This window comes from Pogona vitticeps, chromosome 3, assembly GCF_051106095.1.
Source record: "Pogona vitticeps strain Pit_001003342236 chromosome 3, PviZW2.1, whole genome shotgun sequence".
Taxonomy (NCBI): Eukaryota; Metazoa; Chordata; class Lepidosauria; order Squamata; family Agamidae; genus Pogona; species Pogona vitticeps.
Genome location: NC_135785.1, coordinates 104,618,149 through 104,642,741, shown reverse-complemented (window position 1 = coordinate 104,642,741; position 24,593 = coordinate 104,618,149). Strand labels below are relative to the sequence as shown.

At 41.6% G+C, this 24,593-nt stretch overlaps 1 long non-coding RNA gene across 1 annotated transcript; it reads right to left on the bottom strand.

Annotated features, from left to right (window-relative positions):
- Positions 1 to 5,114: 5,114 nt before the first annotated feature.
- On the bottom strand, positions 5,115 to 23,378 carry LOC144588343 (uncharacterized). Its single transcript, XR_013543856.1, has 2 exons — positions 14,894 to 23,378; positions 5,115 to 12,320 (listed from the first exon to the last, which is right to left on the bottom strand). It is a non-coding gene; the product is annotated as an uncharacterized LOC144588343 (long non-coding RNA).
- Between the last annotated feature and the right edge of the window lie 1,215 nt (positions 23,379 to 24,593).

Genomic DNA, 24,593 nt, shown 5'->3' with positions numbered 1-24,593 from the left:
CTTCAATATTTATTGTTTTTTCAGCTCTGGGAGGAATTTGATATACCGATGAAGACGGCTGTTTTCCATGTTGCTTCTGAAATAGTGCTCTTAGGTTGTGGTCACACCAGCAAAATGTTCCCCTATTTTCTTGTGTCTTTTACTCCCTGAACAATTGCACATTGTGGTCACTTCACATATATCCTGGGGTGTGCATTCTGACGTGATTTTGAATTACTGCAATGTTTCCCTAAATTTGATGTGATATGACCTGCTACACGTCAGTACTGGAATATTTCCCTCTAGGTAGTTTAAGCCTGTGGAGCCCCTTTTTTTCTTTTTTCTTTTTAAAAATAATGTTGCTACATCGCTCTTTCAGCAACATTTCCTTGATGGGTACAACTTTCTCTACTGTGTTCCTGCCTCTTGGGCTTTATTTTCATTGCATTTCTACCACGAGGTCCCCAAGAGGAAAACATGAAAGGGCTCAGGGAAACTAGCACCACCTGGTAGAAGGATCTGCAAATAAGTGAAGCGCAGAGGCTGATGATGTAAGTTTTCCAGAGCACCAACTCTCTGCTCGCTAACTTTTATTTTTTTAAAAAAGGACATGCAGGCAAACAACATCACTGGTGGAAGCGACACAAGCCAGCTTGCCAGACAAAATATTGGTACACTCTTGCATACAAGACACCAACTGTAATTGTTGTGCTATGAATCCTAGAAGAAGAAAAAAGTAGAAGCCTCTGGCAGGTAGGATTTGATGCGGAAATAGCAAACAATCGATAATGGCCATACATCATCTCAAACACCCCCACAAAAAGGGCTGAAATTCATGAGGACTAACTTGGAAACATTTTGCTGGTGTGACCACAGCCTACATTGAAGTGCTGTCTTGTCAGCTACAGTGATCATCTTCAGAAAGTCCCAGCAGAGATTTCAGCACCTTCTGGAATCGCAAAACTGCTGAGGATTAATTATATCCTCCTTTCTGTAACATTTGGGGAAGAAGGGAACATTGGGTCAATCAGAGTTTTGCTCTGAGGCAAAATTATTTCTGGTGAAGAGAAAAGACATAGCATTGGAAGGTGGGGGAAGAAAAGAAGGTGAGGGCAGCATGCAAGAGTAATGAATGCTTGCAGGTAATGCTGTGCTCTGTGACTCTTACAATGTTTCTCATTTAGTTTTCAACCCAGAAGGATCCAGGTAAATATATAAGCCGATTATAAACAACAGGGACACTAATGTTCCTTCAAGCTATTCATTATTTTAAAACAACCCATTGTGAAATTGAGGGGGAGATGGCTATGGCTTGCATTAAAGAAACAGTTAACAGGGGAACACTGTTAAACTATGTGGGGTGTGTGTGTGTGTGTGTGTGTGTGTGTGTGTGTGTGTGTGTGTGTGTGTGTGTGTGTGTGTGTGTGTGTGTGTGTGTGTGTGTGTGTGTGTGTGTGTGTGTGTGTGTGTAAAAACATTCAGTTTGTCTTCCAGTGAGATTATTTTCAATGAGGACTATCTCAGGAAACATCACGGTGTTTCTCTGAAGTTTTATAGTCATTCTTCCCCCCCCCACACACACACACTTTTTGGGGAAAAAAATCTGTACTGCACAAGTTTCTTATGAACCCTGGGCAAAATGACATCTTTCATGCACAGAATTCACCAGAAACAGCATTAAGCTGCTCAGAAGATGACAGTCTCCTTCATAGGACAAAATGCAAAGAAGGGGGGGTAGTGAATAAAGGGGGAATGAAGCTGGGATTTTAAAGATATACTTTTTTTGTGCGGGAAGCCAGGAAGTCTCCCTAGTGCAGGGGAAAGTCTCGGCAGAGAGTGTCAGCATTCTGAGATTCAAAAAATCACCAAGAACAAGATGTTTTGTAAATATTTGTCACATCTCTAATAGATATATATTCCAAAGAAATCTGGAAGCTCTCGAGCATTTCTTCTTGCAAGGAGACAGCTATCTCACTTCTTCATGAAGTATGTTGTCTGTGTGAAAGCAGTACGATTTAGCCATAGTAATAATAAATCATGGGGCTCCCCATTTTTATCTGTTTCCACTGATGTTCTACAGCTTCCAGGAAATGATATAAACTAGGTACAAGAGCACTACTAAACAAGATACAAACTAAAACAAGATTCTTATTTCTGGACACTGCACTTTAAGAAGGATGCCAACACACTGGAACAAGTTCGGAAGAAAGCAACAAGGATGATCAGGGAACTGGAAACCAAGCTCTATGAGGAAAGACTGAAAGGACATGTTTAGCCTTGAGAAAACAAGTAAAAAGGTAAAGGTTCCCCTTGACAATTTTTGTCCAGTTGTGTCCGACTCTAGGGGGCGGTGCTCATCCCGCTCTTCAAGCCATAGAGCCAGCGTTTGTCTGAAGACAATCTTTCCGTGGTCACATGGCCAGTGTGATTTAGACACGGAATGCTGTTTACCTTCCCACCGAGATGGTACCTATTTATCTACTCGCATTTGCATGCTTTCGAACCGCTAGGTTGGCGGGAGCTGGGACAGGCGACGGGTGCTCATTCTGTCGCGTGGATTCGATCTTACGACTGCTTGGTCTTCTGACCCTGAAGCATAGGCTTCTGTGGTTTAGCCCACAGTGCCACCACGTGCCACAAGACTGAGGAGGAATATGATAGTACAGATGGACACAAATCACTAAACTGTATTTTTATGTCAGTTTGGCTAAGAGTTTCGCAGGTGTTTCTTGGTTTGGTGCTTTGCCCCTTCTGGCAGGCACCTACTCAGAGGCAGCTCTCAGGCTTCCCTGCCTCTCCTCTTTCTGTCTTCCTGTCCCAAGCACTGCCTCTGAATGGGTACCCACCAGAGGGGGTGGGGCACCAACCCGCAGAACATCTATATGACCATCGGCCAATCAAGCATGAACCACCGAGATGGCAGTTCTGGCCTTTCTCCAAATGATAGCACTTTTCAAATACTTGAAAGGTAGTTCTACGGAGGAGCGGCAGGATCTGTTCTCAATCATCCCAAAGTGCAGGAGACACAACAATAGGTTCAAGTTACAGGAAGCCAGATGTTGACTGAATTTAAGGAAAACCTAGCCATTAGAGAAGTACAGCAAGGGAACCAATTATCTCAGGAGATGGTGAGTACACTCCAACACTGGAAGCATTCAAGAGAAAATTGGCAACCATCTGTCAGATTTGCTCTGATTCGGATTTCTGCCTTGAGCAAGTGGTTGGACTTGATGGCCTTATAGGCTCTTGCAACTCAGTCATTTTATGATTCTGTGATTTACTTGTTACAATAGACAACAAGGTCCAGAAATTTATGGCTCCATCGACACTCTGAAGACCTCTCACAGACCGTACTTCTCAAACACTATTAGAAGGGAAAATTGACACATAACCAGAGAAACATGGTGAATTTTCAAAGCCAAGTGCCCAGAAAGCAATCTTGGGAGACTGCCAAGATGTGCTGTTGTTGCTTTGGCAGGGGTTGATGCTGTTTTAATGGTTGCATAACCTGACAATGTGCCATGTGCTTTCACCTACCCTATCAGAGATCTGTAAACTGTGATTGACTGCCATAAGGTACAAAGCCTTGAGAAAAATAGGTAGGAGGGAGCAATATAGCAAATCACAAAGGATCATTGGGTATATTGATAAAGTACTTGTCTAATATTGAGCTGTGGATACTTTTATGGGTAGTGTAAACTATGGCTCCAGAAATAAAGGCACTCCAGATATTAACAGTGTACATGTTTGGCTCCTTTACTTTGAACTTCTATTTGGCCTCTGCTTCTGTATCCCACACTTTCCTCCACAACCCAATCTTGTATCTTCAAGGTCTAGTCAGATATTACCACCATGATGTCTCATCACATGATTTAATCTCCCCCACTGTAATTGTTTTGGGGTGTGGGGATTTGTACTCTTACACGTCTGAAGAATGCCAGGGAAGAAAGGCTAATACAAGTGCTTTCTCCACTCATAGCTCATTTTCACAAGGGACATTTTACTAGCAGGTAAACATTCCAAACCACACAGGGCAGAGAACACAGTGTTGTACACTTTGGTTTTTGAAACACTTTGGGTTAATGCCTATGTGCAGCACCTGTACAAATGCAAGCTAAAAGTAGATTAGGGATCATTAGTAGAACTCCATCTGCTAGCCACTTCCTTTCTCTTCTGTAGGACATAACACAGTTTCTCAAGTTCCAACACAGTAACTTGCTCAAAGCTGCCTTCAGGTTATATAAAATAGAAAAGCTCCCACCTGTGTGTTGATAGGCACAGTAAGCTTAAAAATCACTTTGTTTAAATACAGATAGTAGATGCTAGTCACTTATTAAGGTACACCTGAAAGGGAACAGGAGGGATGGAACAAGGAGCGGTGGGGGGATTGGTTTGTAATTAAACATTTAAAATCTCAATTGTTCCATTGCCTCCTGCTCATTTTCCAACAGCTAAGAACAAAGTTAACAGCATGAATGGAACGATCACCCACAATACAATAGAGGAATCTCTGAATGAAACGATCAGCCACAATACCACAGAGGGACCAGCTGTGCACACCACCGTCATTTTTAGCATTTCATTGTTTTCAAAACAAAACAAGTAAAGGAGTAGTTTGTATTTTCTATTTCCAGATTCATAGTTTTGATACAGATGTTGCATGGGGCACAAAAATAACGTATGAGTGAACAGCTAGACCAAACTCTAGGGATGAAGGATGAGATATCTTTAATCCTATCATTCTTATAATCCCTGGCTGGAGTTTATAGTCCCAAACAGTCATGATCAAACTGCAAAAAAGACACCAGTGACACTATCCAATTGCGTGGTCAAAACAACTTTAAGGTCAAAGGTTCCCCATCACAGATCTAGGCCAAGGATCTTCCAACTTGCTGTTTCAGGAAAATCCACATCAGGTCATCCAGCATTGTTGTCATCACGAGGCACACCACATTCATTGATACCTTTTGTGTAGGCTTCACTAGCTCATAATCAGCCATAATTACAGTGGCTGAGTTATGCACCCTCTAGGATTGTATATGACCACTTCAAAACTGGCACATGCCAGAACAGATTTTCTTTCTTTCTTTCTTTCTTTCTTTCTTTCTTTCTTTCTTTCTTTCTTTCTTTCTTTCTTTCTTTCTTTCTTTCTTTCTTTCATTTGATTTGTACCCCGCCTATCTGGACTACCAGACCACTCTAGGCGGCTTTTTCTTTAAAAAGTAAAACAAACCAGCTTGCTTTAATGAAAGTAATAGAATAACAGTAATCCAGAAAGGGGTATATTTTGCCAGGTATCTTCAATAAACATTATTTGAGGATTTCTGAGACTAAAGAAATCTCACATACATTTTCAAAAAGGAAATCGGCTCCATGTCTGGGGCAATGTGAACTTTTGATCCTATCAATCAAGACACCATTAGCTTACTTTTACCTAACTTTTAGCCTTTTGTTTCTGATCATGGGGTTTTCTTGGCAAAGATACTGGAGTGGCAAACTATGGCAAGTCTTTGAAGAAATGGGCGTACCTGACCACCTTATCCATCTCCTGAGAAACCTATATGTGGGACAGGAAGCAACAGTTAGAACTGGATATGGAACAACTGATTGGTTCAAAATTGGGAAAGGAGTACGACAAGGCTGTATATTGTCCCCCGGCTTATTTAATTTATATGCAGAATACATCATGCAGAAGGCTGGACTGGAGGAATCCCAAACCGGAATTAAGATTGCCGGAAGAAATATCAACAACCTCCGATATGCAGATGATACCACTCTGATGGCAGAAAGTGAGGAGGAACTAAAGAACCTTGTAATGAGGGTGAAAGAGGAGAGTGCAAAAAATGGTCTGAAACTCAACATCAAAAAAACTAAGATCGTGGCCACTGGCCCCATCACGTCCGAATAGTCAAAGCTATGGTTTTTCCTGTAGTGATGTATGGAAGTGAGAGCTGGACCATAAAGAAAGCTGACTGCCGAAGAATTGATGCCTTTGAATTGTGGTGCTGGAGGAGGCTCTTGAGAGTCCCCTGGACTGCAAGGAGAACAAACCTATCAATTCTAAAGGAAATCAACCCTGAGTGCTCACTGGAAGGACAGATCCTGAAGCTGAGTCTCCAATACTTTGGCCATCTCATGAGAAGAGAAGACTCCCTGGAAAAGGCCCTGATGTTGGGAAAGTGTGAAGGCAAGAGGAGAAGGGGACAACAGAGGATGAGATGGTTGGACAGTGTCATCGAAGCCACCAACATGAATTTGACCCAACTCCTGGAGGCAGTGGAAGAGAGGAGGGCCTGGCGTGCTCTGGTCCATGGGGTCATGAAGAGTCGGACACGACTAAACGAACGAAACGAACCTAACTTTTAAAATTTTTAACTCCTGCCTGGTCAAACTGGCTTATCAGAATTATATTTACAATAGGATTCTGTGCCTGATTCTAAAAATGGAAGCACAAAAAGAATATTTTAAAAAGATACATATAATGAAATTATTTTAAATATATACATTTTAAAAAGCGTACAGTACAAATATTCAGAAGCTCACTCATCTGAGCTGTGATATTAATATGTTTTGCTTTGTGGCTGAGGATTGTTAGCAGAGCTTTGGTGCCCACAACCTGTTACAGTCTCTTGCCATAGCCTCCATTCTGCCCATTTTATCATTGTCCCAAGCTTGAGAATGTAAAAAAAATCTCAAAATATGTTATATATCATCAAGTCACTTCTGATGTGTAGAAGCTACACAAGTTAATGAACTCCCAAATGTCCTGTCATTAACAGCTGTGCTCAGATATTGCAAACCAACAATATCTCATATTAGGTTGTTCTGTCTTTCTACTGCCCTTTGAGTAATGTTGTCTTTTCCAGTAAGTTCTGCTCAGGTCTTGCAAACTAACGGCTGTGGATTCCTCTATTACTTTTCACTTTTACTTTTTTTAAACTTTTATTGGACTTTTACCCCCCCCCCCCCTTAGACAAAGTCTACTTGGGGTGGCTTACATGGTGATAAAAACACTCTATTGAGTCAACTCATCTCATGTTAACTCTTCCTTTTTTTCCCCTCCTGCCACCCCCGCATCACAATATTGTCTTTTCTGGTCAGAGCTATATTTTCCTATATGCGTCTATGGTATGATAGCCTCAGTTTCATAATTTCTCTCTAGCACGAGTTTAGGCTTGACTTGATTGAGTACCCACTTTTCTGACTTTCTGGTTGCCTGTGGTGTCTGTTAGGTACTCCTCCAACACCACATTTCAAATGAGTTGATTTTTGTCCCTGTCATTCTTCATTGTCTTTCTTTTACATTGTATGGATGTTTCTGACCTTGGTCTCCAAAGACAATATTTGCTAATTCTGAGCACTCACTCTTTTTATTTCAGAAGGTGAAGGGTCATCTTTTGGAAAACATCCACACAACATTCTGGAGGAAAAGTCAATCACAGGTTACAAGCCATGATGGGAATGTATAATCTCCAGGCTTAAAAGGAAGGTACTTCCAAATGCCAGATGCAGGGGAGGGGTATCAGGAGACAGGTATCTAGTTTGTCTCATGTGCTCCCAGAGGGATCTGGTGGGGCCACTGTGAGATAAAGGAAGCTGGACTAGATGGGCCCTTGGCCTGATCCAGCAGGGCTCTTCTTATGTTCTTCTGTTACGTTCATAGAGGTTTTGGGTTTTTTATAGCTTTTCTTCCTTCTTTGGTTGCCTACCGCAAGGAGTGTTTGACATTTGGAACGTAGCTTTCTAGCTTGCACTCAGCACAGCAGGTGACATTAGTTTACCTAAGAAGTTCAAGGTTATGTATCTTTCTCCTTTTTATGTGGTACACTCATTCACAATTTTTCTTCACCATTTCATTAAGCCCTTCAAAATATTTCGGGGCAGAGGGACTAGAGCTACATCCAAGCTGTTCTTGCTGCTGTCTTCTCCCAGCAACCAAAGTATAGATCATGTGCTCATCTAGGTTCCTCTAGACTGGGTAGTTCTACATGAACAAAGTTTATGTTGGGATTTATGTGCAGTGTATATATACTTCAACTTCTGTTTAAAAAAAGCCAGGACCTTCAATTCTTCAAAAAAAACCCTCCAGTTTATGAATGTAGGATATTATGCTTCTGTACCCACAATTCAAAATGCTGGGAAACTGCTGCACAATATTGTATCCATGGTGCCAGCAGGAAAAAGGATGCCAATCTTTGCACAGCAAACAGCAGCCTGAATGTTGACAACACCAATGGCAGCAGTCAAAACTGTCTACAGGGAACCCTTATGTATTCACTACCATTTATATCTGTCAAGAAACAGCTCTGACAATTGTTTTGTGTCTGGATGAGAAGTGCTTCATTGATGAAAAATGAGTCCACAACTGGAATTTTCCTTCACTTGGTGTCATTTTGTGAATGATAGTGACTTTTGGTACCCAAAAATGTATCAGGATGACAAAAGCTATCATTAGTTTGGCTACCTTTCCTGGCAGAACTTCCTGGGCTGGTTATTTGGCAGCACTGGTGGGATGCTGGTACAGGACTACAGACCTACTCAGATGCAGCTGGAAGAGTAGACTTTGAGTATACTTCAAAAGCAGTGGCCACAAGGATGGGTTTGGTCAAACATTCTTTTAGGTCTATCCTTCTTGGAACTGTTCCCTATTTGGGAGAGTGAATTCAAGAACTGATCCACAGTTGCTACTACATGATTCAGATCATGTGATTAGACCCCCTTGAGAGACAGGTGAGGCACAGGGCCCGTGACCCACAGAAGGCTCAAGGTGACCAAGGCCATTGGCCAAATGGTGGTGTTGTGGGGTGGTGGGTGGGTTAAACACCCAGTCAGTTCATTCCAGCAGACAAACTTTTTTTTTTTTTTGACAGAGTTCGCTTTTCAGACTGGGACAGGACAAATGGATACAGAATGGCCATTGCAGATTGGTTGCAGCTGGGTAGGGCCCAGATCTGGTGGCAGTTTGGAGATTGGGTTGGATGTAGGTGGTATAAGAGCAGCAAGCAGGATCCTGCGCATCCAGGCCATTAAAGGAATCCCCCCAAGGGAGAGTTCAGGAAGGCTTTGGTATGGCCTAGCTTGGGAGCCCGTTGTCCAGCCTTCCTCTCAGGTAGAAAGGAGCCAAGGAGTGGTGTACGCCCGTGTGGTCTCCAGAGGACTGCCACTCCTGGTGAAACCTTCTGTGGCTGCTGATGGGGTTGGTGGTAGGCACCGGGGGGACGTTTGGGTCTCCCGATGCACTGGATCCAATGCTAAGCCAGGAAGTGCTGCTGTAATCAATACAAATTGTGGCCTTTTCTTAATGTCCTGTTTTGGTGACCTGGGCCTATCCAGCTCCACACCAACAAACTTAGACTGACAAATTGATCTCTCCTTATTAAGGCAAAGACTTGTATGTGTGAACGGAGACACTAAAAATCATTTCATGATCAGAAGCCCACTGTGAGAGGGACTGGCAGCCAGTATAAAATGAACTTAAGGAGTGTACTTGGTAGCATTATAGCTGTTGGAACTAAATTTTCATAGCTCCCTGTTGGATTTCATTGCTGGGTCATTCTAGAATAGTACAGGGATCAACTTTTGAATGAAGAGATGGAAGCTGAACATTATAGGGCCGGGCCACTGCATTTTGCCCTTTGCTTCATGAACGTTAAGGGCAAAGTCAAAAGTCTCCACTACCTAAAGCCTTTTATCACTGTTGGAAGACACGTTTTAAGAGTTTTCTAAATGAGTCCTTAAATATTTCATATACTCATCTGCTGCTTTAATTATGCCTAGATGCTTAGAAAGCTGCCTGTGTAGACATACATTTTGCAATACTGCTATATAAATGTTTAAACAGCTGCAGTTCCATGTATCTGTGTGAAAGTGTTGGAGATGTGTGTGGAGGGGGGTGAGGTATGGGCTTAAAGATCAGGAAACTATAAGGTTCTGGTAGAAATACTATATCTGGTCTGACTTTGAAATGTAGATGGACTGTTTCACAATCTTGGAATTACCTACATTCAGAAGGTCAATATGTTTCTAGTTAGATAGTAATAGTTAATATGAACCTGCCACAGAGTATCTCTTATTTCCTTTAATGATTTCTGCTGCTTTTCAATCTAATCATCTTCAAAGTGTCTCACAGTATATTAATGTTTTAAAACCTGTGTTTGGAGAGTCAGAGATACATGATAGTTAAGAGTGCTGGATCAGAAAGATTAAAGTTCAGATCTCTTGCTCAACCGTAAAGTTCACGGGGTGACTTTCAACTAGTCTCTAGAACTATTTCAGAGCAAGCATTCTCTTTTTGTGTACATGAAGTATATGAGGAGACAGAGAATATAACCCTGGTTTCATCTATCACTGTTGCTACTGATTGTCACATTTGGCTTGTAACTCTGTGAAGGTGAGGACATCCTCAACCTATGGAGCTTCTCAATATCGTTTGGAACCCCAGATAATGGGTGTCTTTGTAGCCCCCGGACTTGTAGTTGAGGTCATTCGCCACCACAGTTATTATTTATTTAACTTGTATACCACCCATCTGGCTACCAAGAACACTCCAGGCGGTACACAACAGCAAAATGCGACAGTAATCGACATCCGCAAACCGAAATAAAATAACGTCGAAATAAAGAAGAATATGCACTAAATATTTTATATCAATTATTAACATTACGAACTTAAATGTAACCCACAGAAACAACAATTAATAAAAATGGCCAAGATGGTGGAATCCCTAGCTTAAGGGTCGGTAGATGTTCTGTGTTCTGTTGATGGTATACTCTCAAAGGCCTGTCTAAACAACCAGGTTTTTAATGATCTCTTAAAGGTAGCCAGTGAAGGGGCCAGTTGAATATCAGGTGGGAGTTGATTCGACAGACGTGGCACAACCACTGAGAAGGTCCAATTTCTGGTCTTTTCTTTCTAGGCCTCTCTTGGGGTCATTGTCTGCAACTGCTCACCTTGTAGTTGGCATGGAAATGAACAGGTAGCAAGTGTAAGGTGGCCAGAGTAGGAGAAATGTATTGATATCTATTTAATCCACTGTGTTCCAGGCCTGCTGAAGTTTCTGTATCAGCTTAATGGGTAGCCCTATATAGAGATCATTGCAGTAGTCTATTCTTGAGACTACCAATGCATGGACAAATATGGTGAGAGACTGGGTGTCAAGGTAGGGACACAGCTGGGCAATGCACCTAAGATGGAGTAGGAGGAGTGGACCACAGACACTATCTGGATGTCCATTGACAGTGCTGGGTCCAGCAATATGCCCAAGCTGTGCACCTCATCCTAAATGGAGACAATAGTGCCCTCAAAAGAAAGGGAGGCGCCCAAACGGCCGATACTAGAGGCACCCACCTGCAGGTCTTCAGTCTTATCCAGATTCAGCCACAGTCTGTTATCCCTCATCCACCCCAGCATGACATCCAGACAATACCCAAGGGACAGGACAGCATCCACTGAAGAAGGGTGAGAGGAGAGATACAGCTGAATGTCATTAGCATACTGATGACAAAAGACTCCAGAATGCATGATGACCTCCCCCAACTACATACCCTTTAGATGAATATATGCTATGAGTCTTAGTTGGACATCTCTCCCTCAAAGAGATAGAGAAACAAATCCACCAATGTAATGTTATATGTAACAGAACATCAGGAGCTGGCAGCTGTGCTCTAAAGAGCATCAGCAATCTTTATTTTAATTACTGCTTTATTTTATTTTATCTTGTTCTGCTTTGACTTTATATTGCTTTGTGTTGCCTTGTCATGCAAGCCTCTGCATTGCACTGTTTTCCTTCTTGGTTTGCCTTGCTTTTGTTTTACCTTGTTTTGTTTTGTTTTGTTTTGTAGAGTAACAAGCTACAACTAATATGGATGAATAGTAAATGGAAGTGTCCCTTTTGAAGTGTCTGAAGAGTCTAAGATTCAGCAGGGTTCTCCTTGTGTTGTTGTTGTTTAGTCGTTTAGTTGTGTCTGAATCTTCATGACCCCATGGACCAGAGCACGCCAGGCCCTCCTGTCTTCCACTGCCTCCAGGAGTTGGGTCAAATTCATGTTGGTGGCTTCGATGACACTGTCCAACCATCTCATCCTCTGTTGTCCCCTTCTCCTCTTGCCTTCACACTTTCCCAACATCAGGGCCTTTTCCAGGGAGTCTTCTCTTCTCATGAGATGGCCAAAGTATTGGAGACTCAGCTTCAGGATCTGTCCTTCCTGTGAGGATTTCTACCAAAAGAACTATGGGAGTTGATCCATCCAAAGAAATTCAAGACATGGATTTTGGAATCTACTTCGGGATCAAGTCATGTTTTGAATCCAGAATAAGTCAACCTTTGAACTTTAAGCTTCATTCTACAAAAGATGCAAAGAGACAATAAAATTAGCAACTTGTCTTTCTAAGGTAATAATGAAAAGGAATGTAATCTATTGCTCAAGATGAATCACTGGATTTCACCAGTGCTTTACTAACCCTCATTTTTTAAATTTTTTCCAGATTAAAAATACAAAATAAAATTCAACTAACAAAGAAAAAAGAACAAAAATGGTCAATACAGTAATATTAGTACTCACTATAGACCACCATTATAAATTTACAATATAGTTTCACTACATACATCTTATATTATGTATATAAATCAGAGTAGGCCTTTCAGATATCCAGGTAAATGTACTAATGAAACTGGCATCAAATGAAGCTAGGGCTAGTAGATCCTCCAACTACTATGTAGTGGACGGTGGATGTTTATCCTTCCAAGCTTGGAGTATAAGTCTCTTAGCCACCACAAGGGCTCAGAAAGTCCAGTTTCCTATTTCCTTTGTTAGATCCCATAGGACAGGAATACAATTTATGAGAACATGAATATCGAAAAATACCAAAGATTTCCCCAACACTGCATTAATACAAGGGACAATTTCAATTCAAAATAAATGTATTACTGGACAAACCCAGATTAGACATGGGATATTCATATTCGTATCCATTAGGATAAGAACACTAATAGTGACACCACAGGTGCCACAAAGGCCCATTCCCTCTCCACAGAACTGGCCGATTCACTAACCGTTTGCAGCGTCACACTCAGTTCCATTGTTGCCGTTGTCATACCATTTGCAGAAGGAGACTGGACGGCTCTTCCCCACCTCCCTGCAGAGCTGACCCCTCATCAGCTGAGTTGGGAGACTGCCCCATCCTGCCTCCATGCCACAGTGGTCAGCTGCTCAAGGAGGTGGGGAAGACCAAGCTGGAATCCTTCCATGATTGGCATGACAATGACAACAATGGAGCCGAGCACCACACTGTGAATGATGAATAGTCTGGCCAGTTCTGGGGGGAGGGAATGGGCCTCTGTGGCACCTGTGGAGCTGCTATTCGTATTCATATCTCCAGGGAAATGATTATGAATAGCCTGTGTCTAACCCTGATCATATATAACCACTAGCAGACATGACTGGCTGCAGACACAAGGGCTGGGAGTTTGAATCCCCACAGTGCCTCTTGAGAGGAAACTAGCCAAGATCATGTGGAATGCATGTGGCTGATAGAATTATGTGTTGTGCCACCTGAGCACCAATGTAAGTTTAAACTGCTAAACCATCTCTATTTTATACCTGGAGGAGTGGGAAAGGTTGCCATATACCAGAATTGACCTGATGGCTCATAATATTAACATCTGGGATCGAAGTAAAAGAGAATATACTATTTTGATTGTAATGGAGAGATGTATATGATTTCAAAGAAGATAATGCAGAGCATTTCAATTGTGTGCTTTAGCGAGAATTTCTAGCCACTTATGGGCTGACATGTTGGGGTCAGCATGTCCTGTAGTCTGCATTTATAGAATTTGTGTGCGGTGTGTTTCATCAAGTCGGAAGCGGCTCATACCAAAACTAATAGAGCTTTCAAGGTAAGTGATATACTCCAAGGAGCGGCTCTACTGGTTCCTCTCCTCCAGTGAGTTCCCATGGCCAAGTGGAGAATTGAACCCTGTTCCCCAGAATGCTAGTCTGTCCACTATACCACACTGGGAATACGTGTAGACATTAAACAGATTTAAATAGAGAACTGATCTTGATTTTTCACTAACTTTACTAAATTCCCAGATGACTATTTAACCGTTTACAAAACATGAAAAGCAAAGTAAAATCAGCTGTAGCTGATGTGCTTGCCACTGTAGGAGATCTGGGGAGGGGGGCAGTGTCAACTAAAGCCAAGTCAACCTTTTCTTCAAAGACACAAACCAAGGCCAATAAATAACTCATCAGCAAAGCATATCTGTAAGTAGTTTAAAGACTCAAGTTCTTCACAAGTTCAATTCAGTTGACATTTAAATCTGCCATAACTCTTGGATGTTGCATGGTTTTATCGTCTCATTATTTACTATGGAAGTATTACACACACTTCATGGGGTCTTTACTATAAAAAGAAAGTCAAAAATGTAAGGAGCCTGGTCAGTTAAAAGCAACCAAAGAAAATGAATCATTAAAATGTCAAGATTCCAATGTGTATCAAAAAGAAAATAAAAATATAAAAAAAAATCACAGGGAGTACTAAATGTTCGTCTAAAAAGAAATGTAAAAAGAAATTTAAGTTTTTGAAAAAAGAAGGAAAGGATAAGAAGCAGAACATGTGTTGCGCAAGAGCCAGTAACATAGAGAACAAGATTATCTATGAAATAGCATGTCTGGCTTTGAAGCCAAGTCTCTGTTTTCAACAAACGACAGACCAAGATGTGGGTATAACTCTGGATGAAACAGGACAGGGCTGGTGTGGTCCCGAAGATTACACAAATGCACAAGTTTTATTGGACTGCTAAAAATGAAACAAATGGCATGCTTTTGTGGAAGATATCCACTTTCTCAAGCTCTAAGCATACCTTCTTCAAGGATGGTTCAGAAAAAAAGGTCCAGAAATTGATGTTATATACCTGGGAGACATAGTCAGTTCTTCTTGCGAGTCTGGGCCTCTTATAATTCTCATAATTCATGATCTTTGGTCCCTCGACCAGCTCTTCAGCAAGGCAGTATCTTTTTCCTCAGAGTCCAAAGAGCAAGAACTCATCACAAAACAACCCTGGCCAAAAAATAAAATAAAAAATAAAGATACAAATCCTGGAATGTATAACTAAGGAAACAAATGGGTCCAAAAGACAGCATCTCTCTCTATGAGCCTGCCCAGGCATTAAGATCATCAAGGGAGGCCTTTCTCTCGGTCCCACCACCCTTGAAGGCGTGTCTGGTGGGGACACAGGAGAGAGCCTTCTCTGTTGCTGCTCCCAGGTTCTGAAGCTCTCCCATGGGAAGCCAGTCCGGCCCCATCTTTGCTGTACTTCCACAAGCAGGCAAAGACCTTTCTCTTCAGACAGGCTTTTCCTTATTGATGGTGCTCTGAGAGGGGTTTTTTTTTTTTTATGGACTGTTGTGCTCTGTTAAAACCGTTGTTTTAAATGTATTTTAGTATAGATTTTACTTACTGTTTTTAATATAATGCTTGTTTAATTCTTTCTTAATCTTTTAATTATTTGTATACTTACCGTTTTAGCTTTTAAGTATTGTCTTTTTAATTGTGTAAACCACCTTGGGTCCTTTTTAAGGAGAAAGATGGGATAGAAATATTTTAAATTAATAAAATAAATAAATACCCTAGTCATATTAAAAATGCCATCATCAAGTTGTTTTAACACCTAACAGCCATTGACTTTCTTACTGACCAACCACAACCTCTATATTTTGATATTTATACAGTACTTTGATACTTTCTTGTCTGATGAAGTGGACTTGTCAATGGAAGCTCAAATTAAAAAAAAAATAGAAAAGCTAGTCTTTAAAGTGCCACCATGTTTTTCATATTTTTCTTTAAATTATTTTAATTTTGTTTCCCCCTATAAGCCCAGTGTGAGTGGCAACTGCTGTAATTAGGGAGCACAGCCCCCCCCCCACAAGGCTTTCCCTCTACATTCTGCATTTCCATATTGACTACTTAGCAGGGTTCTTGGCCCTTCGATTATACTTGTGCTAGTTTCAAAAGTCAGCTGGTCCTGACACAGCTCTGCCACAGTCCAGCCATCACCTGTGCCATTTCAGTTCTCATGACATCACAGGAGCCCAACCCTGGACATCACAAGAGATTAACCTTTGGCCTCAGGTTTTGACTCTGAAAACCTCAGGAACTAGGATGGTACTATGGATGTTGAGTGATAAAAGTAATTTTGGCTAGGACTTACTGGGTTTAAATTCTACCATCAGCAGGTATGGAGTGTGGCTGTTATACAGGTTAATGGGTTTTTTTCCCATTCCATACTTGTTTATTTTGTGACACCTTGACTGTAAGCAGAAGTCAGTATTCTGTGGCCAGGAGTGGGAGTTCCCCTGCTAAATAGATCCTACTGCCATTTTGAAGCAGCAGTAACAGTGATGGGGCAGAGACCCAGCTGGGGATGTGTGAAATCTGAATTATAGGATAGTTGAGTGACTGACAGGATTTGAAGGACTGGATGGCAGGAATCTGGGAAGTGAAGAGCACTCTACCTTTGGAGTAAGTAGTATTACTGATGAAACTGGATAGTGGGGGAGAGTCTGATGGATTGCACAGTTGATGTGGTTGGATAACTGGTGGTGTGGACGCCAATGGGTTCATATTTGTGAAAATGAGGGGCATGGCTTCTGATCAGCTGCTCCCTTCAATCAGTTTGGATCTGGCAGGCCTGCATGGCACAGAGACACCTCTAACAAGTATGCCAAGCTCTGCCACTTCACTAGAATCCATGAACAGGAAGCGTAAAAGGCTTCACTTAATAAGATAGTTACTATGTAATAGTTCTTTTCAAGTGTCTTTCCAGCCACCGGCTGCCAGTGGCTGAGCAGAAAATTAACGTGGCCCTGTTTACTCTCTTCCTTTCATTAGAGCCATCATTTCTGAAAATTAGGCTGCTTAGCTGCTGCAGGGCCCCCATATAAATTGCTCCAAACTATTTTCTTGATTTCTTTTTTTATTGGATGTTCCCATTAAATGCAAGTTGTATTATTATCATGGCTCTAGAGGAGTTTAATGGACTGATATAGTATACCTTGCCAGGCAATAAAATGGTCACCTTAGATTTCTGGGAGAAAGCAAATAGATATAATTTACAGAAACACGGTGGTATTAAAAGTTGCTTTCAGGGAGCTTCAACATAGCAAGAAATCCCCTTAAACTCCTTATTCAATTATTGTAGCTTTTAGTAGTCAGAGAAGACTCAGATAAATAAGGATGAGAAAGCTGTGAGTGTATAATAATCTTGGAGAGCTGGAGGAAAGGTGGTAGTTGGTGGCTTGTAAAGTTGGCATACAGAGCATTGCTGCATAATGGTTTCGTTGCCAGGTTTTCAAGATATTTTTATATTAAATGGAAGGCAGAGAAATATACTGAGCCGGTACATGACTGGCAACTCTATTTATCATGCTTTGTAGTTACATTTTTGGGGGAGCAGAAGAGTTATACACAGATTTTGAATGACATAGGGGTCTGGCACTCAAAATCCCAGTGTTGTTGAAAGGAGAAATGTATTTTACTCTTTTGTAAATGTTGCCTTTCATCTGTGCTATTCAGACATTTAGTAATCTACTTTAAGTAAACATAAAAGGAGTGGGGCATACACGGTACAGCCTTTACCATCATGTCCCATGGGAGGAGACAAGAGTCTGAAGATGGCATGAACCATCTGAAACATACAGGAAACTAAATACACAATTCTTGTTTTGAGGTATATTTCCTCACCCCAGTGATTTTTAACATTATACTCAATGGAAGAAATGTTCGTTTCTTCTGAATAGTAACCAATCTACTGCCTATGAAAGCATGGTGCCTCTTTTGTGAGGCATCAAGGTTTGTCAAAAAAGGAAGAGACTGAGTGCTCAGGACCTTTGTTGTTTTTGTCTCAGTACATTGCAGTGATTGGGACAAAGAATCACAACTGCAAAATAATAATAATCGATAGATTTGTTGGGATATTTTTTCCTGGCCTTTTTTTTTTTTTTTTTGGTTAAGGGTGAGCAGTGAGGACTGTGCATGGCAAATTGTTGAAATTTGGGGACAAGCACCAAGAAACGACCGTCATGAAAAGTATCTGCACATTTGAGAAATCTCTCCATTGAAGTTAGTTCAAGGATCAAACTGCAAAAGGACCATTATCAGAGAGCTGCTGCTGCTTCTCCTCCTCCTTCTACCTTGTGATCATAATCATCTTAGAACTTCACAGTGAGAAGTCCAGCCCCTGTCAAGGAGGCATGTGGGGAACTGAACTCCCAACCTCTGGCTCCGTAGTCAGATAACTAAACCACTCAACTATCCAGCACTCAGTACATGCTGAGAAGGACTGAGCTAGCACTAGCTGACCAGCAAAGAAATCAGGAGATTGGCGTGGATACCTGAAGTAAATGTCTGACATTTCAAATTGAATGTTAAAATATTCCCTTTCTTGTCACAAATATTCCACATTAGAGATGGGCATGAATTGAAAAATGAACGAGGAAGTTTGTAAAAAATAGCTGGTTCATTGGTTTGGGTCAGTTTGGGTTCGTCCAAATTGACGAACTTGAACCAAACTTGAACAGATGACCTTTTTTGTGATATAACAAACTTCCTGCTTCATTCCCCCACCCCCAGACTGTCCCCAGTCCTTCCCACTGTTGCCTTCGTCTCCCTACCTTGTGCTGTTGCCTCCATTTCACTGTTGCCGCCATCTTGAGAGACAGCAGCCCGCCTTCCCTTCCAGGAGTTGAGCCTGCTTGCAGTGAAAGTGCAGTTGGCCATATGCATGTGAAGACATTCATGGGCAGTGGGGGAAAGAGTCCTTGGCTCTGTACAAGCCCCCCTCAGCCTACCTTCAAGAACAGTTAAGATAACTCAAAGGGTCTAGCTTAGGGAACAATGACAGCCACTCTTTGTGGCCTTCAAAGATCTTACAAAGGCCTTTGATTTGGTTAGCAGGGATGACCTTTCTAAAATACTTCCTAAGATTGGATATCCACCTTGACTCCTTAACATCATCAGGTCCTTTCATGAGGAAATGAAGGGCACTGTAGTTTTTGATGGCTCAATATCAGATGCTTTTGACATTCAAAGTGGAGTGAAACAGGGCTGTGTCCTCTCACCAACTCTGTTTGGAATCTTTTGCTGTCATGTTGAAGCATGCCTTTGGAACTGCAACAGAAGGTGTCTCTCTCCGGACTAGATCAGATGGAAAGCTCTTTAATCTTTCTAGATTGAGAGTGAAGACCAAAGTCCCGCTGAAATGCATGTGAGACTTCCTCTTCGCCAATGATGCAGCTGTTGTTGCCCATTCTGCTGAAGACCTCCAACAACTTATGAATCATTTTAGTAAGACCTGCCAAGATTTTGGATTAACAATCAACCTGAAATAAAAACAAGTCATGGGCCAGGGCGTGGACTCACCTCCCTCTATTACCATCTCCACACAAGAATTGGAGGTTGTTCATGATTTTGTGTACCTTGGCTCAACAATCTCTGACACTCTCTCTAGATGTCAAGCTGGATAAACACATTGGAAAAGCAGCTACCGTGTTCTCTAGACTCATAAACAGAGTATGGCTTAATAAGAAGCTGATGGCATATACATACCAAGATCCAGGTCTGTGTACACTCCTGTACTGCAGTGAGTCCTGGACCCTTTGTGCATGGCAGGAGAGGAAGTTGAATGTGTTCCATATGCGTTGTCTCCAATGCATTTTTGGTATCACCTGGCAGGACAAAGTTCCAAATAGAGTAGTCCTAGAATGAGCTGGAATTGTTAGCATGTATACATTATTGAAACTGCGACATTTACGTTGGCTCGGGCATGTCATGAGAATGGCTGATGGTCGAATTCCAAAAGATTTCTTGTATGGAGAATTAGTGCAGGGAAAATGCCCCAGAGGGAGACCACAGCTGCAATACAAAGATATCTGCAAGTGGGATCTGAAGGCCTTAGGAATGGACCTCAACAGACGGGAAACCTTGAGACCTAAGCGTTCAGCCTGGAGGCAGGCGGTGCAGCATGGCCTCTCCCAATTTCAAGAGGCACTTGTTCAGCAGGCCGAGGCAATGAGGCAGTCCTGAAACCAGCAAAACCAGGGAGCTGGACAGGGGAGAGATTGTATTTGTCTTCAATGTGGAAGGGATTGTCACTCTTAAATTGGCCTCCCCAGCCATACTAGACACTGTTCCAAGTTCTCTATTCAGAGCACGTTTACCATGGTCTCTTGAGATTGAAGGATGCCTACTGCCAAGGGTCAATCTAGATGTTAAGAGTAATGCATACCCCCCCCCCCAAATAACTGATATTCCATCCCATATTCCATAATAGGATTTCCTCAGAGAATGATATGTGCCTCAGCTAGACATGGGCATGAACAACATGTGTTTCAGCTAGGGATGGTACTGTGCGTTACCTACCCCCACCTCCCTGGCAGATCTTCCACTTACCAGCTGGTGCACACTTCTCCACCTCCTCTTCAGCTATTTGATCAGTCTCTGGCAGGAGCATGGGCTTCCCTGCCCCACTTCCTTGGCTGATTGCCCACTCAGACAATGAGGCAAGACTGGCAACCCTATGCTCCTGCCAGGGACTAGTCAAACAGCGAAAGAGGAATTGGGGGGGAGCACCCTGTGATTGATGAGCGGGTCATTAGCTGGGGAAGCAGGGCAAGGAAACACGTGGCACCTGTTTTGCCACATGTATGAACTGGCGTGAACCTCTGAACTGAGGTCCATGCCCATCTCTAGTATCAGCTATCAGGCATACAAATTAAGCCCATGTTTACCTTCCACTGATCAATACGTAATCAAATACACCAAACTAAATGCAACACACCTACATGTAGAAAATCACATATCATAACTAACAGACATTTGTTATCACTTTTATCACTATCTTTCTGTACAAAACACAGTAATTATATCACATAGTTCGACTCCAAGTAGACACTGTTTACAAGGAGTCCTGAATAGTGTGATATGTTTATTAATGGCAAATTTTTGTCAAAATGATGAAGTCTCAGTTCTGCCATTATCAGCCAATATGAAGATATAAGGAGTTGTTTGAGCACCACCTGGATCCTCCTGAATTGGCTGAGGAAAGGAGAAAGGCTATGCCTCAAAATTAAGAACTTGAATATAAATGATTGACAGACTGCTGCAGTAGTATACATCATTGTGGTACAGATTTGCTTCTATCAGGAAAATCTTTCTTCCCCTCCCCCTTCCTTCAAATGCATATGGAAAAAGGGCAGGGTTCAAGTTGCAAGCACTGGGATAGCTATCTGATTTGAAACTGCTGAGACAATTTGAAAACAGGTGCACTTCAGAATGGAATAATCACCAGGCTGTCAAAGCAGGGAGTTATCTCCTGTGCCATATGCAAGACTTTGACATGCAAAGCCTTTGCAATCGCTGAGAATGTCTTTCTCTAGCTTTTCAGCGTATCACTACCAGAACGCTGTCTGCTCATAGCCAAGAAAAATAAAGGTGTTTGCATAAATTTTATTGGTAATGAGGTGTTTCAGGTCTGCAAAGAGATAATAGAAGTAATCTCATCTGTGATGAGTTGTTCTGTCAAGTTTCCCTATATGCTGGAGTGTGAGGGAGGTTCTAAATCCTCCAGAGTGATTCTGTGGTCATAATGGCTGACCAAAGAAGGCAATGCCTTTTTAGAAGGAATTTAACAAAGCTTCTAGCATTCACATCCCCAGCTGGAAATAGCCTAGCACAAAAATTAGTTATGACGATAAAAGTTTTTTGTTTAGTGCAATGTTAAGAAGAACAGAAGTGGCATCAACAGATGTCAAAAGGTATGGTCTAGAACAGTGGTTCTTAACCTTGGGTTACTCAACTGTTTTTGGACTGCAACTCCCAGAAGCCTTTGCCACCAGCTGTGCTGGCTGGGGTTTCTGGGAGCTGCAGTTCAAAAATACCTGAGTAACCCAAGGTTAAGAACCACTGGTCTAGAATACTGAGAAAATATCCTCTCCCCATCCCTAGAAGTACAATGGCTGGTAGCCAGCTGTGGGCCCACACTGAGAATAACATGAGCAGTGGTGGCAAATTGCTGCTGATTAAAGGCTTCCTTCTGCAATTTCAAGGTGCAGAAATCTTGTTCACAATGCAATGAATTTGCATGCACTGGAGAACCACCATAGGAAACCTTTAACCACTGGCCATCTGCTTCTGTTGTCATCATTCCTGTTGGACACACAAAGCTGTGCAACAGGATTTCAGTTATTTTATTGCTGCCCTTTCCAGATCAGTTGCACCTCATTGTGCCTAACTGTAGAGCTGGTGCAGGTACAACTGTTCTACCCTCACATCTACATATCTAGAAAAACAAAACAAAACTCCAAAGTTCCAAACAGCAGCTTGTGATAAGGAGGGGCCAATTCACAGAAACATGGTGATTGGAGGAAAACTTTACTTGTCGGTTGTTTTTATCCATTAAAAACTCAGGAATTCAGCTGGAAAAGATGGCAACCCAGGAAACAAGCAAAGCAACGGCATCCTTATTTTTCAGCTTTGACAAAACTGATTTTCAGCTGGTTTATTGACATTGGTAGATCCCTTTATGTTTATACAAATCATCCAAGGAAGGTGTGCTAACACCAAACTTTGGATTCAAAAGTTGGATTTGGAATTACAACCCTTTAGATTTGGAACTTGGAATTTTTTAAATGAGGAATTTCTGGAAAAAGGGAACTCTGTTTTAATCAATATGAACATTATAGAGTAATTATTTCCTCCTTTAAAAAAACACAAACAGGCAAAACATTTTTAAAGAATTTCCCTGTGTCCTCTGACAACTTCCTGGTGATTGTACCAAAAAGAGTGCACACAAACAGCCAGCACTGCTTAGGTATTAAGAAATTTCTGTAACAGGCATACAGATTGAACCCTGAACAGTGGGAATGCCAGCAGGAAATGCCAGTAAACATTGGAGAATCAGAGGACAGGTCACACTGGGGAGTTGGTATATACCCTGGCTGGATTGGACCAGTAGGTTTCCATAGCCCAAATTCCAGTGTCTCAGTAATTTCATATTGCAAGCAGAGAGTAACAGATTGAATGCTCCCTAGTTAAAAGAAATAAGCATATCCCTAAATAGTTTCATAACTCATATATCAGTCAAAAACGTCCTGCCTTATCTTCTAAGCTCTATTTAAGAAGAAATCAAACAGGTACTGTAACAGACTCCATCTGAAGTCTGAACTGGTGCAGTCCTGTAAAGCCTGAACCATGTGTCTCTTCCAAGTTTGAGTTCATGGACCTGTTTGTTTAATCCTAATTTATCTGCCTGGATATTTTTCAGTCCCCAGTGCCATTCATGTGCCAAACTCCATTACAGATGAAAATATACCTCTCAGTAAAATAAACCTTGACTTGTGCCATAGTCCTATGAGGGTGATTTTCTGCCTTGTTCTGTTGCTGCTCTAATTAAACTTAGCACTCTACAACTGAATTACTGAATTTGAAAAAGTAAAAAGCTGCTCTATTTAAAAAAACCTTTTAGGGAAATTATTTTTTTCAGCCCTGTCAATAGAGTTTCCCTATTTAATTAAGTTCATTGACTATGCAAAAGCCTTTGACTGTGTGGACCACAGCAAACTATGGCAAGTTCTTAAAGAAATGGGAGCGCCTGACCACCTTATCTGTCTCCTGAGAAACCTATATGTGGGACAGGAAGCAACAGTTAGAACTGGTCATGGAACAACTGATTGGTTCAAAATTGGGAAAGGAGTACGACAAGGCTGTATATTGTCCCCCAGCTTATTTAACTTATATGCAGAATACATCATGCGGAAGGCTGGACTGGAAGAAACCCAAGCCGGAATTAAGATTGCCAGAAGAAATATCAACAACCTCCGATATGCAGATGATACCACTCTGATGGCAGAAAGTGAGGAGGAATTAAAGAACCTTGTAATGAGAGTGAAAGAGGAGAGTGCAAAAAACGGTCTGAAACTCAACATCAAAAAAACTAAGATCATGGCCACTGGTCCCATCACCTCCTGGCAAATAGAAGGGGAAGACATGAAGGCAGTGACAGATTTTATTTTCCTGGGCTCCATGATCACTGCAGATGGAGACAGCAGCCCCGAAATTAACAGACGCCTTCTTCTTGGGAGGAAAGCGATGACAAATCTTTTTTTTTTTTTAATTTTTTCAATTTTATTTTCAAAACTATTGGGTAATGGGGAAGGAATACAAAAGGCAAAGGGCAGTGGGGGGGGAATGGAAAAAGGGTTTTGAGAATAAGAAAACATCAAATGCATAATCATTCAATCTTACATATCAAGTATATAAACATCTAATCTATTCATGTTCCAATAAAGGTTCATCTTTCTTCTTCTTTTTCTTCTTCTTCTTTTGACTATTTTGTCTATGTATTAACCTCTTTAGCTTTCAACTTATACGTGTAATACAGCTTAAATCTATGTTATTCCCACAGCATCAGAACACCAAGGCCAATTGTGAAATATATCCCCTCTTTCACCCTCCTTTTTTCTTGAGAATACACTCAGCAGACCCAAAATAGTATAGATCCTGCTCTCCCCTCCCCTTTCCTCCCTGTGCTTGTTTTGTTTCTGCGACTCTTTTTTCTT